We start from the raw sequence: 16,640 nt of genomic DNA on the forward strand, positions 1-16,640 counted from the left end.
AGCAATCACAATCTTGGAAGAGGCAATGTCATTATCATATCAACCGTAACCCGAAGCAGACGAGGACAGTTACTACCCGCCAGAACGCTGGCGTCACATGGCAACAGAGGAGGACCTGCTATTGCTCTTAAAAGAAATTCTGGCAATCGTGGAGGGCCACCCTGGCCTAGAGGCCCCGGCGGTCATGACGGAAGCCTTGAAGAAGTACCTCGCAGGGTACATGAGGCTGAAGCAGGCATATGCCATCATGTCACACGAACACTACGGCCTAATGAGCGAGGCCCTAGAACGAGAGGGAACGATGCTATAAATTGAATAAAACCTTGCCCGGAAAGGCAAGCTACAATAGAAAAAAAATATGGGTTGTACAATATACGAAATAAGGAAAGAAATAGAATTATGAAAGAAAATCATAAGTATGAAAGAAAGACTCAAACTGTCAATTGTCATTTAGGGATAGTTAGGCCGCGATCGGAAATCACGACGGGGCCAAACATGTTCAAATAGAAGAAGTATGGGTCAGTTTAAAAGGTACTAGTCCTAAGGAACCGAACGGGTTATGGCCGAGGAGTATACGTACTCCCGGATTCCTTTAACCAACGATTGTTTTAGGGCTGGGTTCAACTCCCAGTGCCCATTCGGATTCCATAGGTTGCTAAGTAGAGAAAAGAAGAGAAAAGAAAAAACAAGAAGTGAAAGGCCGCTCAACATAGCGAAGGAGCCAACGATGCTCAATATTATTATAAAGGGGAAAAACCACGGACACCCACCTAAATGACAGTATGCCGCTTAAGATTAGCAAAGGGACCAACGATGTCCATTATATTTGTAAAGGGGGAAAGCCACAGACACCCACCTAAAAGACAGTATGCCGCTTGAGATCAGCAAAGGGACCAACGATGTCCAATATATTTGTAAAGGGGGAAAACCACAGACACCCACCTATAGGAAATCCATACCGTTAGAGTAGCGAAGATAGATAGCAATATGAAAACCGAAGACACCCATCAATAGTAATGGTGGTGAAACAAGTTACAAATCAGTAGGGACAGTTAGGGAAAAGCTCAAACCTTAGGGAAACGAACGGCTTATGGCCGAGTAGTATTCGTACTCCCGGATTCCTTTAACCATCGATTGTTTTAGGGCTGGGTTCAACTCCCAGTGCCCATTCGTTACCCAGGGACAAGTAGCAAGGAGTATAAGAAAAACAAAACCATATACCGCTCACAGATAGCGAGGGAGCCCAAGATGCTCGAAATTATTGTAAAGTTGGCCCACGATCACCCACCCGAAAAGGGGTTATGATCAATCATTATTGGAAAAGATATTTTAACCTCAAGAAAGGACTAATCGTTTTAAAAAAAAACTATGAATCTTGGAAGCTAATGATAATAAGAATCGTATTTAAGTCGTAAACAAATTGCAACCGCAACAAGAAAAATATTAGTTTTAAACACCGGGCGCGCTACACCGGGGACATCCTCAACTCCACAGGGCAGGACACCCCCGAAAGCCCTAACCGTACGCAACCATCTGGCGTATACGACCGCAAAGGGCAGGACACCCCCGAAAGCCCTAACGTGCACCGACCCATCGCGCGAAGGCACAAAGCGCAAACCGACTCTCGACATTCCGGACACGCATGCATCCGGATTCGCAGAGGTTGGGCAGCTAGATGAGACTCCTTGAGGGACGCTTGAAGGATGATTACCAAGCAGAAGATGACACCGCATCGGCAGCCGATGGATCCACGGAAACAGCCTGATTCCGCCGTTCCAATAAGCTCCAGATCTTTCTACTTTTTTCCCAGATCTTTGAGCTCGTTTAAGTGTGGGGGAGAGCCCCAACGAACAACAAGTTGGCGAACCAACCGTTTCGCTAACCACCGCCGCTCAGCTAGCTCAGATCTTCCTCTTCAAGGTAGATCTTTGAGCTCGAATAAGTGTGGGGGGGGATGAAGCGACCCAGCTGGTCCATCACCCTGCCTTCCCCTCGCCCTTCCCGCGAAGTCTGCAATCGCCATCTCTACCTGCACCGACGCAAGCCGTATCCATGAGCAGTGTTATGCCAACGCAACGCAAGACTCGGACTCCCCCCAACCGCCACCTTCACCCGCGCCACGCAGCGAAGAACAGTAACGGTCGTATGAAGCGTATAATCGCCACCACGGAAGCCAGACCGCCGTCAGCAAAACACCGAAGGTCGCACCAGCCAAGCGGCCGCCTGAGTTAGAGAATGCACCGGAGTCAGGTTACATCCTGAACCTGACAAAAAAAATTTACAACCGTTAACAAAAAAATTTTTCCCAGCCTAGATTCGAACTTCGATCCTCGGGAACATTACCCATGCACTTTGCCCCCTAGACTAATGAGGAAAGAAAATTGCCGCATGATATCACACCTACTGATATGTCTGTAGACAAACTGAATATAGCATAGAAAAAGAACCAAAAATAAAAACTTTTGTCGCATTTTCCTTCCCCGAGCTTCGCCGGGGCTTCGAGCTAGTGGTATATAAGGAACCAAAACATTATAATAAAGGCTCCCAGTTTGGCTCGCAGTTTTGACCTGGAAGTGCCAGGGAACAGTAGAATCCAAAATTTGTCAACTTTTACCTACAGGTCCTCACGTCGTCAGTCCGTTTCTCCGCCGTTTGAAAGTCCTCTTCGTTCTCAACATTTAATGTTTAAGGAAATCGGTAGAAGCCTTTCTGCTTGGCCACTCGGTTCGTTTTTTCACAAAATTACTATCTCATTTCAGCCGATTGATGAAGACGAGCAAGTATTACTGTTCATAAGCCTTGTTTGTGAGAACCAATGCCTGTGGAATGAAAGGAACACTTTTTTCAACAATACTGTACTTAAAAAGGATCGTTGGAACCAAATTGCTAGAGAATTCGACACCACCGCTGACGTCGCCATAAAAAAATGGAAATCATTAAAAACGTACTATAGACAATTACGAGACGACGTGGATAAAACAATGGAAACCAGGTCAGGTAATAGTGCATTCTTCTTGGCGTATTAAAAGAATGTCAGACATTTTCCATAGTATTATCTTCTTCTTCAATCCATTTACAACTAATGTGATGTCCTGCAGCCAACATGGTTTGCATTCGAGGCAATGCAATTTATGAAATCTATCAATAACCCGCGAAGGACAGTAATTACGGTGAGTACTGTATTCATAAAATCTCAAATGATTGTTCATTGAACAATCTCTGGCCAAATGTAGCCTGACATCTTGCATGTATTTTGAGGTCCTAATTCCAACGTCTTGAAGTGGATGTATAGTAGATGAGGTATTATCTGATCACCACGAGCCAGGTATAACATCTTCATTTTCTATGCGGTCCGTCAGGCTGGCAGGGGAGTATATGGAATGCGAAGATCGTGCCCTTAGAAAGTTGAGTAAACAAACAGCTGCCAGTACCACTTTTTGAGCCTTTTCTGGGGCTAGTTCCATCGGTTTTCTCAGCATTTTGAATCGATTGCTGTGAATTCCAAATACGTTTTCCACGGTGTGACGAGCTCTGGTCAGAACGTATTTAAATGCCTATAATTAAAAGTCCGCTCAGGAGATCCTTCTGGTGGAAATCCACCGAATGGCCGGAGACAATAATCCGTGAGAGCGAATGCCTTATCTGCAAGACGTATGGAACGCTCATGGAATACAGTGGTCGTAATACTTCTGCTTCCGGAATATTTAAAGAACGAGCTTCAAATTTCCTTTTGATGATGCTATTTGCAAAAACGTCACCATCAGACACTTTTCCTTAGCAGCCAACATCAGCAAATAAAAAATTATAACTTGCATCCACTATTGCTAGCAGCACTATGCTGTATGTTCCTTTATATTTGTGATATTCGCTGATATTATTTGTACATTTTTGCCGTCTATCGCTCCGTTGATATGTGGAAAATTCTATATGGTTTCGAATCCTCGTGCAATTTCACGCCACTCTGCTGCAGTGTTGGGAAATAGTATACATATTAGTTAACGGTTGCAGAAATAATCGAAGGTGAATCTTCTATGGCTTGTGATTCAATCATAACAGAATCACCTAACACAGCGATCATTGAGACAGAACCCCAAACGTAACGTCCACCAAAGAGAAGAAAACCTTCCACTGTGTCCGAAGTAGACAATCTGCTTATTACGTTACTAGACAAATTAGAAAACAAATGATGCAAGCAATAAAGAGGAGGAAAGTTCCTGCAGCAACATTGGTAGGCATATTGCAAAAGAATTGGAACAGTTTAGCGGTCGTCACCGAACGAGGGTCATAAGAAGAATTTTCGAAGTAATCTAAGAAGAAACCGAAGCTTGTGATTCGTGATACACATGCACATATTTATTATAATCATAATCCTAATACCTATTTTTTACATTTTTTTATAACTGCCATGTGATAACATGCGGTAAAACAGCAATACGAATTAGTTTTTGTTCTTAATGATATTTATCCACGAGGCTAAAAAATAAACTATAAGCCACTAACCAGTGAAGATTGTGAAAACTTTTTAAGCCACTAACCAGTGAAGATTGTGAAACCAAATTGTGTATTTGTTAAAGATTTTTTCAAGTGATTAATGATGCGTTTAAAAATTATTACTTCGATCAATTCTACTGCCATTACGACGGCCATTATTTTTTTATTTTTTTGACACCAAAACTATACACCTTGACTTTGATGCTCTGTAAACCTTCGCGAGTTGTTTAGCTTGGTTTAGTCACCTTGTTCAGCAACGAACAAGATGAGCGAATCGGAGCGAAAGCTGAACGTATTGGCACAGAAGCCAACGATCGGGCTTACAAGACAAAGTTCGAGGAGCGTACGACAGAGCTGGCCGGTAGCGGCTGTAATACCTACTTCGAACCAGAACGACATGACACACGACGACGAATTTGGTCAGGATGTTAAGTGGAAGAATAGTTCGAGGAACCGTGAATTGTCTATTTATTTCTGCAATGTTCAATTGCAACAAAATGAATCTACCTGAAAACCAAATTTAACAGCTCATCTATGATGTCCTGCTCAATGTCGATGCACAAATTGACTGATAATTTCACGCTAAATAGACCAATCGCATGAAAAATCTTTCGAATGAAGTGCACCAGCAATATTACCCAGTCCAGCATGCCTGTTAAGTAGATTTTGAACGCAACTGTTGCGGGTGGAAATTACAATACCATCACTAAACAAATAATATACAATACCATAACTGTTGAAATGACAGCTAAATATGAATTATAAATTCTGGCAGCACTGCTGTCACCACAGCAAGGTATAAAAAGAATGAATAAAGAGTGAAAAAGTTCAGTTCGCCCAAAGACTCGAACGCGTGCACTTCCTTTAGTTAGACGTTTCCAACAGGTTATGGGCCCAGGCAACGTGTATAAGTGATAATTCGCGTGAGAAGAGAGTCTTAAAGAGAAGTCGCGTGTGTGTCGTTCGAGGACAGTAATCCGTCGAACGTGTAGTGAGAACAAAAATATAAAATGGATGATCGCATTACCGTAGCCAAATTGAACAATACGTATTGGGCGCAGTGGAAAGTGCGCATAGAAATGTTGCTCATGAGAGAAGATTTGTGGGAAGTGGTGTCTGACGATCTGCCAGCGGTGGACAAACGAACCGACAAGTGGAACAAGATTAACAATAAAGCTCGGGCGACGATGATCTTATTGATCGAGGACAATCAATTGTCCATTATAAAAGATTGCACAACCGCCCGGGATGTGTTCCAGGCATTAGCAAGCCATCACGAGACGGCAACAAGATCAGTGCGCGTATCGCTATTGAAAAAGTTATGTTCGACCAACTTAACAGAAAGCGGGGACGTCCAAATCCATTTGGATTTGTTCCAAAGTCTATTTGAGAAGCTCGACGCCACAGGCACCAACCTTGATACTGAAACAAAAGTCTGCATGCTTCTAAGAAGTCTACCATACCAGTATGACGGCCTAGTAACAGCGTTGGACAATATACCCGGTACCCAGACAATTGACGAAGTTAAGCAGCGCGTAATGGATGAGAGCAACCGACTCAGAGAGAGAAGCCTAGAATACAGCGAAACTGAGAGAGCGATGTACAGTCGTAAAGGCCGGTCCAGACGCTCCGTTTTGCACAACGTTTTACCTGCGCAGTTCAAAACTGCGATTAATTAATGAATCCTTAGGGATTAATGAATCCTTAGGGATAGGAATCTTAAGGGAACAAACTAAAACAGACAACGACGATGCTTTGCCCCACCGTAGGAGGTACAGTCTGACAAGAAAGTATCCGTACAGTCATCAATTTCAACTTCAAGCCTAGTTATCTCAGCGACTACGTGACCTAGGACAACCATTTAAACGACATATCGTAGATAAACTTCTATTCTATCCAATGAGGTCTTAACATTTCTAAAAAGTTACTTGTAGGTCACTTTGTTCTATAGAAACCCTAAAAAAGGCTCAAAATCGATGACAAAAAAGTATCCGTACATGATGAGTATTGATGATGTGCCATCGGTACCTGATGTGCCAATATGTTACAATCAATGCCACTTGCCTCAATAATGGCCAGCAAGTGCCAAGGCATCATTTCTACAAGTTTTTTTTTCGAAAGATGCTGGAAATTTGACCCGATTTCTATAATGTTTCTAAAGGGGTCTACTAAGATCAAGATAATGTCCCGTTCATGGTAAATCTAGGCGTCTTTCGACAAATGTTGTACAGAGATCGATTCCGGAGACTTTGGGAGTATCGACAACACTTGTACGGTCTCATAAAGTGGTAATTCTTGGACAATACATGGTCTATTCTTGGGATCGATATTTTACTCAGAGAGCATATTATTGAACATTTAAAGTTTAACCTAGCCATGGCTAGTCCAAGTGACAAAATGGGCGAAGTAGACTATGTCCCACAGATGATTCATATTTAATTCAATATTTCCAGTTCGATTAATGGTCTTAATGGAACACCATAACACAAACTCTCAATTACTGTGTTTTATAGTTGGAACAACGTTGCTCGTAATGATGGTTGAGTTCGACGTCTGGTGTCTATTGTTACTCGTTTTTTGGACAAAATTGCTTAATTTTGTCTGTCGGTATAAAACACTGAGCCTACACGCCAATGGCATCAAAATACAGCGATTTGCAAATCCCCAGTCTTTCTTATTCTTTCCTAGGAAATGAAAAGTTTGCAACTTACAATAATGCAATGTAATTGTTATTTACAAAAAACCTTCTTAAGAGTTGAAATCCAAATCATATGATTGATGCATTAGACACTTCGTTCGTCATGTTTGAGGACTCGAAGTATGGAGAACTTAATAGCTTTTCGAGCAATCACCCTCCCATAGCGATTGAGTAACCACGAAAAGTGTCTGTTTGCAGGGTTTAGTCTAGTTGCATCCTGGTTAATTCGACAAATTATAAAATCCTGAGACTTAGCATGAGATTTTTCACAGGGTTCATAAACTTGCCAAGTTAGGGTCCCTTTACATCACAAGAAAAATATAGTTCTCTATCGGTTGAAGCTGTTTGCCTAGTTTCACCGGCCATTTCACGTTAAAATATAAAAATAATAGATATAAAATTGTTGCCGCCATACTTTTAGACACTTGATAACTCTAAATAATGACTAGGCTGATATTTTGACTACTAGAACCTCACCAAACCGGTGTTTTGCTTCAAGAAAGGTGGGTGTACGGATACTTTTTTGCCATCGATTTTGAGCCTTTTTTGGGGTTTCTTTAGAACAAAGTGACCTACAAGTAACTTTTTCGAAATGTTAAGACCTCATTGGATAGAATAGAAGTTTATCTACGAGATGTCGTTTAAATGATTGTCCTAGTCGTAGTCGCTGAGATAACTAGGCTTGAAGTTGAAATTGATGACTGTACGGATACTTTCTTGTCAGACTGTATATATTTTCCCATCATCTCCTATTTTAATGTAGTGCACCCGGTTGACAAAAATTCAAATTTTTTGCAGCTTTCATGTAGTTACGCTTACCGAAGAACGCACTTGGAACGCATGATCGGTTCGCTTAGCAAGAACGCATACTCGAAACGCATGCTCCAGACGTTATATAATAATAATATATATATTTGATAATATATCTTTACTATTAATTATACATATTATTTATTCACATGTTAACCGTTACCCGTTCAACCGCCTACCTGGGTAGTTTTTGGATTTATGTTTTTAAATAACTCTGGATTGGATTGGCGTATCGGCATGAAACTTTTAGAATGCCTAGAAAAACTCACTTTTTATCGTTTTACTAAAGAAAAAAAAATCCAAGGAATTTAAATAATTTTTATTCGAGTTTTTCGGTTGATACCCCTCAAACGTTCAACCGGACTACCCGTGTAGTCCATACATTTTGTATGGGAGATTCCGTTTTCCTGTACTTCAGACCAAATTACTTTTTATCTAGACGTCGGGAAGATTCGAAATTTTAAGTTTGGTAAATTAGCTCGCGAAAAACGCGACGTCGCTTTAGCTCTTGTCAAATGTCAATTCAAAACGTAAACAAACCGACAACTGGACAAAATGTAGACAAACCGAAACACAAACGCGAACAAAACGCGCAATATTCTCCACGAAACATCGGAGTTTTTGTTTTACTACTTATTTCTACTCTTCTGAAATGTAGTTCAGTTATAAAACTCCGTTTTAATTGATATTCTTACCAACGTTTTTTCCGGTGCCGAAACGAAAACAAACTGGCCGGTTGACAGAAATTTAAATTTTTACTGCGGAACTACATGATGTTCCAGCAAGAGTCCCAGCAATCTGCCATGGAAAAACTTGCTGTTACTACATGACAGCTGCAAAAAAATCGAATTTTTGTCAACCGGGTGCACTTCATTAAAATAGGAGATGATGGGAAAATATATACCTCCTACGGTGGGGCAAAACATCGTCGTTGTCTGTTTTAGTTTGTTTTCTCAGTGAATTTCTTTTGCGCCAAACTAACCAAGGTTGAATGAAATACGTAACTAAACAAATATGTCAAAATTCAACAAACTTTTTGGGCCGAATTTGTGCTCAAATGTAATATATATTTCCCAAAACTCCCCTACCTCTATCGCGCTTTGCTGTTCCCTAAAGATTCCTATCCCTAAGGATTCATTAATCAATGAAGATTCATTAGTCAATGAAGATTCATTAATACCGATAGATTCATGAATCCCGAGAGATTCATGAATCCCGAGAGATTCATGAATCCCGAGAGATTCATGAATCCTGAGAGATTCATGAATCCCGAGAGATTCATGAATCCTGAGAGATTCATGAATCCTGAGAGATTCATGAATCTTCATGAATCCCGAGAGATTCATGAATCTTCATGAATCCCGAGAGATTCATAAATCTTCATGAATCCCCAAAGATTCATGAATCTTTCGTTCAGCGATTCAGATTCATTAATTTTGTTGAAAGATTCATTCAGATTCATGAATCTGAATCTGAAATACACAACTCTAATATTGATGCTTTGTTCAATGTGTTTGGTGGAATTTTGTTCGATTTGTGATAGTTTTTGCTAATCACGCGACAATGGCTGACCTTTTGCAATGTTTTCGAGAATTTCTAGCGTAACTTATTGCTCTTTACCAAAGCTTTCCTTGTGTTTGGCGTGTAATATCGACGGATTACAGTAACATGGAGAAAAGGGGAAAAGCTTATGAAACATTAGTGGAAAAATACAAGGAAATTAATGCAACTGCCAATAGGGACACAGTTGTGAAAAAGTCCATTCTCAAGTTGATTCACCATTCATTAGGTTCATAGTGTAATTCACGAAATAGTCTAGTATGGGAAGTGTCCCGCCAGGTCTTCTGAGATATTCCAATCTTTTTTTTCAACAAACCTATACGCAAAAGTTGACCACAGGAGAACCTCCTCCATTGCGATATCATCAAAAACTGTGTAAAACCATAAATAAGACTGTACCGTCTGGACGCTCACAATTGCAACGTTTTCATTCCGTCTTAAAACTGCGCAAACTTAAAACGTTGTGCAAAACGGAGCGTGTGGACCGGCCTTAACCAGAAGCCACAAAGGAAGGGTATTGTTTGCAATTATTGCAAAAAGACTGGTCACATCAAGCGTGATTGTTTCAAGTTTAGGCACGAAACAGCAACAGCAAATACAGCAGCGCTTGTAAGCTACGATAATTACAACGATTGGTTAATAGACAGCGGAGCCACAGAACACATGGTGAGGAATAAAAACCTATTTGTTTCTCTTGAAACTATAGACACTCCAATAACTATTGGAACAGCCAAGTATGGCACCGAATTGGTAGCCAAACAGAAAGGGACAGTTATTGGATACAATGCGAATGTGAAGTTTGCATTTCAAGACATACTATTCGTTCCAGATTTATCTTTAAACCCGATGTCGCTGCAGAAATTTGACACAAAGGGGCTGAAAGTGATTTTTGAAAAAGGTAAAGTGGAAGTGCAGACCAAAAATGGTGGAACAATTATGACTGGTGAAAAGAAGAATAAGTTATATAAAATGATCATAAACGTTCCGTCGATGTGTGCTAAAGCTGAAACAGTTGAAAACCGTTTTGAATTGTGGCATCTCAGATATGGACATATTGGTAACCAGAATTTAAAGAAGTTAATCGCAAAACGTATGGTGCATGGATTAGACATCATAAATGACACTTCGAACAATCTCAGTGAAAAGTTTTGCCATGCTTGTGTTCGCGGCAAAGAACCACGAAAGCCATTCAATAGTAGGAAAGAAAAACGTGCAACTAGACCGATCGAAATAATCCACAGTGATGTCTGTGGACCTATTACACCACCGACGTGGGATGGTTGTAACTGTTTTGTAACTTTCACAAATGATTGCACTCGTTTGTCTGCTGCGTTTCTAATAAAATCTAAAAGTGAAGTTTTGGACCGGTTCAAAGAATACGAAGCTATGTGCACAGCACATTTTGGAAGGAAGATTGAAAAACTAATTTGTGACAATGGTACAGAATATATGAACACAGCGTTTAAATCATTTTGCCGACATAAAGGTATAATTCTACATCCCTCTATACCATATACACCACAGCAAAATGGTGTTAGTGAGCGACTCAACCGAAAGATCATCGAAAAGGTACGTGCAATGCTCATCTACCGAAGTGTGTCTAAAACCCTGTGGGGGGAAGCAGTATATTCAGCTATTTATCAAATAAATAGAAGTCCAACTCGTGAGCTGGATGGAGATAAGACTCCTTATGAAGAATGGTATGGTAGAAAACCCTAATCTAACCCTTGGTCCTAACTAAACCCTTGGGGCCGACGAAACACAACATCTTTTGCAAGCTATTGGGATTGGAGTGACGATGTTTCTGCGTAGCCTGCACATCCAGGAGAAGTGTTGAAATGACAGCTAAATATGAATTATAAATTCTGGCAGCACTGCTGTCACCACAGCAAGGTATAAAAAGAATGAATAAAGAATGAATAAGTTCAGTTCGCCCAAATCTCTTAAATAAAAAAAAAAAAAAAAAGTTCGCCCAAAGACTCGAACGCGTGCACTTCCTTTAGTTAGACGTGTCCAACAATAACTTAACAAATAATGTTGTGTTTCATTTAATAATTCATGACTGTGCAGTGCACAGGTTGCTCAGGTGGACGAGACGCCACTGAAGAAAAAGGCTGATGGATGTATCAGCAAAACGATCAAATCACTGTGCACAAAATTATACAAGTGAATCGGCTTTCACAGGAAGGAAAAGAGAGATAAGATGTTATGCATGTAGCAAATATGGTCATAGGCGAGCAAAATGTTCATAAAATCGAAATTCAAGAACAAATAATAATTTCATGAACAGAAGGCCCCCTCAAAAGAAGTGGAACAGCAAAAATGGCGCACATGTGGCTTATAACGGGGAAACATCATTTATCGCACTGGCGAAAAATAGTGTGTGTTTATTGTCTTTGGCATTGGGAGACAATAGAATATAGTGGACTCAGAAGCAACGGACCACATGGTCAATAACAAAAAGCTATTCGAAGAATTGAGCGAGCTGAACGAACAGGTGTCAATCTCTATAGCAAAATCAGGCCAGTTCCTCAATGCAATATTTGCCGGTACGATTCGGGTGGACATGCTAGTAAATGGAAGTAAGCGACCTTCGCTTAGCAAAAATGTGTTGTATGTTCCCGACCTACAGTGCAATTTTCTGTTTGACGGCTGGAAGACAATGGCATGACAGTTAAAATCGCTGAAGGCAAAGTTTTGGCAACAAAAGGAAAGAAAATTGTGTGTGCTGGAAAAAGACAAGGAAGATTATACGCTCTCGACATTTTTCATAGAAATACATTTAGGGGTCATGTTGTGTCAAAATTGATAGGTATACAACCGACATATCCAGAAATAGAACCATAGATATAAATAACGCGTTTAGCTAGTAAGTGTCAACGCTTTGGAATAAAGATAGTTAAGCAGTTCGTTATAAGCAGCTAAGACGTAAAGACGTACACCTCACTTCACCACTGCAACTCAATAAAAATGACCCCTAAAAAGCATTCTAGGGATAGTAAAGATGGTTCTCGGAACTGGTCGAACAGAAAAATCTGAAATTGTTGTTTTAGATGTAGCTTTGGATTCTAAGAAAAGCCTCATTTTTTGTAAAAATTTTCAGCCGTTTTTGAGATAATTAAATCGAAAACTACGTTGGGGTCAAAAAATAAGACCCCAATTTGGATTCAAGTGATACATGTTTAGCGCTTGATGATTTCTAAAATAAACGGCTTACGTTTTACCAGCATTCTCACCACTAGACACGCAATGACATTTAGCGAGAGAGACAGAGCGATTCACATGTGATTTAACAAAGGAGAAATGTTCTGCTAAAAATGGTTCTAAAATTTTTGCACACTACAGTTATTTTAAAACCAACCACAAATTATGTAAAGCTTAATTGAAAGAGAGAGCTAAGGAGATGTAACTTTGTAAGTATCGAAGGATTTGTAAGTAAAATTTTTCATTTCAAAGGTTTAATACTTCAACAATCATGATAGGTGGCTATCGAAAATGATAGCTATGGCCCTCCCGGAAATATCACTGGCTATCAAAAATGATAGCCATGGCAGTCAACGTGTTAATATTTACACCAAGTTGCAACAAACCAAATCAAACAAAATTCATCGCAGAAAAATCAATTCACATTGCCCGTTTAAAAATAATAAATCGCCATTTTGATAGGTGAGTTATGTAAAATATTTGCTTACCGCGCAGCACTTCGAAGACATCTCTTTCGAACGCAATACATATTTATATTGTTCAATTACGGAATACGGTTCAAAACAGCTGTTGAAAAAACTGTGTACTGTTCGCTGAAACACTGTAATGATAACATAGATTTGTATCAGTCATTTGAACACACTTAAATTTTGAGCTTCAGTTATTTTACTAACTCACCTTATTTCATATCTTATAGAGAGTGATTCTGGTGCGTAAAAGAACCGGCACTTGAGCATGGTATAGCTAGACAATACGCGACACACTGAAACCAGAAATAAATGCCGCAAGTTAGAGAACGACGAAGATTAACTATCGAATAATACTAACCTCGACGGCGTGCGTTCGAATCCAACCGATACCGGACCCCTGTTGGAGAGGACTGGCTATCAACTTACACAAAGGGAAAAGCCTTGTAAGCCCTTAACGGGGTTATTACAACAAGAAAAAGAACCTCAACCAATCACTCCACTCATCGATTCGCAAATAATTAAGTTAATGTTACTGCGACTCAAACAAGCAGATGATTCAAATTACATTTTACCAACAAAAATTATTCAAATACGATCAAATGCTTCTAGCTCCTTTCCAGCTTAAAGCTATTCTTAGCCAAATTAACTGTTCACTTGTCAACACAATCTATCGTTGCTTGCTATTTGAAACATGTCCTGCATGGATACGTTCTCCCAAATGGGGTTTGCGATGTCCAACCCCTGCATGGCTTGCCAGCTGAAATAAAAGCATCTTATAAGTTACTTGCTCCATGATAATAAGTTATTCCATACACTCACCAGTGTTCCGCTGATTGTTGTTATCGGCACATTCATGATATCGTTCCGATATTCATTAGCAAAGTTATGATCTCAACAGCATGGTTGCGGATGAAATTATTGGATAAATAACACATATACGCAAACAATGCGTATTTTAAATCCTATAAATGCCGATAATTCCATACTCATGATGCAATCAGTGAGGTTATGTGGCGAACAGATCAAATGTAATGTAACGTGTTAGATCCATAAACTTCATGATTTCATAAAGTCCGAGCACAATACTGCAATAAGCATTTTCGAATTACAAAATAATAAAGATTATATCTTTCACAACACAAACCTTATAAAATCTCAGACATTTTGGTTAGCGATTCATATGCGGGCACCAATCCGTACACATTCCATCAGTTCCATTCCATTTTTGTTGTTTCTAGTTATTCCAATTGTTACTCTTGCAAAATTATTGTATCACTGTTTCAGGTGAAGATTTCATTCCTAAAAATATAATATAGTTAGAAAAAATACAGTAACAAATAAATTGTTACAATACAATGCTCACCTTTTTCCTCATGATCGCGATATCCAATGACGAGGTTATGATCAGGGCAATGGCATACGTGAACATTAAAATATCGTATTAATCACACAAACTCAAATAATACCTCCTATTCCTCTCACGAATGCGATTGATTCCATATTTTTGCTTTTTCAACTAGTTCATATCCAAGAAAACTTTCTCACTGCCTACTGTACAACAGAATTACCAAAAAGAAACCGCTCTGTAAATCCGGGTAGCAACCGATTGTTTCGTTGTTATTCACACAATCAAATCATACAAATTCCATTGCTTTTTCGTTTTTAATTGTTTCAGGTTATTCAAACTGTTACTGCTTCGGCAGGATTTCATTCCTAAAAAGATAATCCAACTAGCATTGTTGTTATCGAGCAACAGTAACAGCTCAGTTATTAAATAAATCTCACCTTTTTAGCATGATTGCGATAGCCAATGGCTAGGTTATGATCATGATGGCAAGGCTGCGAGTTAAACTATCGCATAAACTACACAAATTCAAATAACACGTCCTCTTCTTACGAATGCGATTGAAAACATACTTGGTGCTTTTTCAGCACGTGCACAACCGAGTAAACTTTCTCACTGCCTACTTTACAAACTGTGTGTACTGCATTCGAGATGCAAGCTTATGGTAGAACCGAATTCCGAACCATTTACGAGACACACATCTCACGTTACAACATTTTCTACATCACATTAGCACGATTAGCATTCTTGTTATATTCATCTCTGCCGGAGAACTGCATTGTCTGCACTAAACTACGCCGCGCACCGAAGACAGCTTTTTGTTTATGGAATGAGAAATGTGATCGCCAACTAACACCCGGCCGGCGAACGTGATTAAGATGCGTTTCCACAACACTATAGTCGTTTCCACTGACGAATGGGCAAGGTAGATCAAGATACATGTAAGAGAGGTCGCAGCATACCATGTAACCACAGGTTCCAGCGAACGGCGGTACACTGAAAATCGAGCAGTTTTTATCTTTTTCTTTCGAACCCCCAGATGTCCGCTTAATAGGGGAGTAGGATTACACACACACAACGTTTTGTCAGAGGTGACACGCACACCAAGCGCCCCAGGCAGAAAGAGAGCAAAAACATATAAGGGTATGCTGATCGAGTTCCGCGTTTTTGCTCGAAAGGTTTCGCATATTTGCTCGAATAGCAACCTTTGGTATTTATACAGTTATTCGAAAGTATATAACGCATGTTCCAGCTTTTTATTCCAAAGTCCCATCAAAACACTAACTCGGTGTCCACACTGCAGCGCGACGTCTCGTTTCAAAAGTAGCCCAGTTTCGGCAGAACAATCACGCAAGCCAAGGGCGACAGAGGTAGGAGAGTATGTGGAAATATGTAACACATTGGGGCGCAAACTCGGCTAAAATTTTTTATTGAATTTTGAAGTAGTAATGCATGATATTTGTTTAGCTACGTATTTTATGCTCCCTGAGTGAGTTTGGCGCTTCCACATTTGAAATTCACTGAGAAAACAAACTTAAACAGACAACGACGGTATTTTGGCCCGCCGTAGGAAGTATATATTTCCAAATCATCTCCTACTTGTTAAAGAGCAGTTTGTTTAGGTTTCAGCACCCGAAAAAACTTTGGTAAAAATATCGGTAAAAGAGTAAATGAGGCCCCGGCCGCCATGTTTTCGATCGTGGCTACACCTCTTGTGGACGTTTAAACTGAATGTATGCAATTGGTGATACATTAATTCGTTAAATTCAACCTACGAGTATTTGAACCGTAGTGTGTACCGTTAATTTCGGCTACGCAATCAATCTAGGGGGTGCGGTATGGGCCCTCCTTATTTCTCAAAACTATAACAAACTCTCTTTTTCGGTAGACCTAGCGCAGTCCGCTCGCTGCGCTCGCTGCGGGCGCGACGCCGTTTCCAAGTCATTTCTTCGGGTAAACCCATCGTTTCACGCTGTCCATCATGTGTGGTATAGTTTACTTACTATTAACTTAACATGTAAAAGTATATTAACCCGCATTCAACCACCACCGCGTGATTAGT

This window comes from Anopheles ziemanni, chromosome 3, assembly GCF_943734765.1.
Source record: "Anopheles ziemanni chromosome 3, idAnoZiCoDA_A2_x.2, whole genome shotgun sequence".
Classification (NCBI taxonomy): domain Eukaryota; kingdom Metazoa; phylum Arthropoda; class Insecta; order Diptera; family Culicidae; genus Anopheles; species Anopheles ziemanni.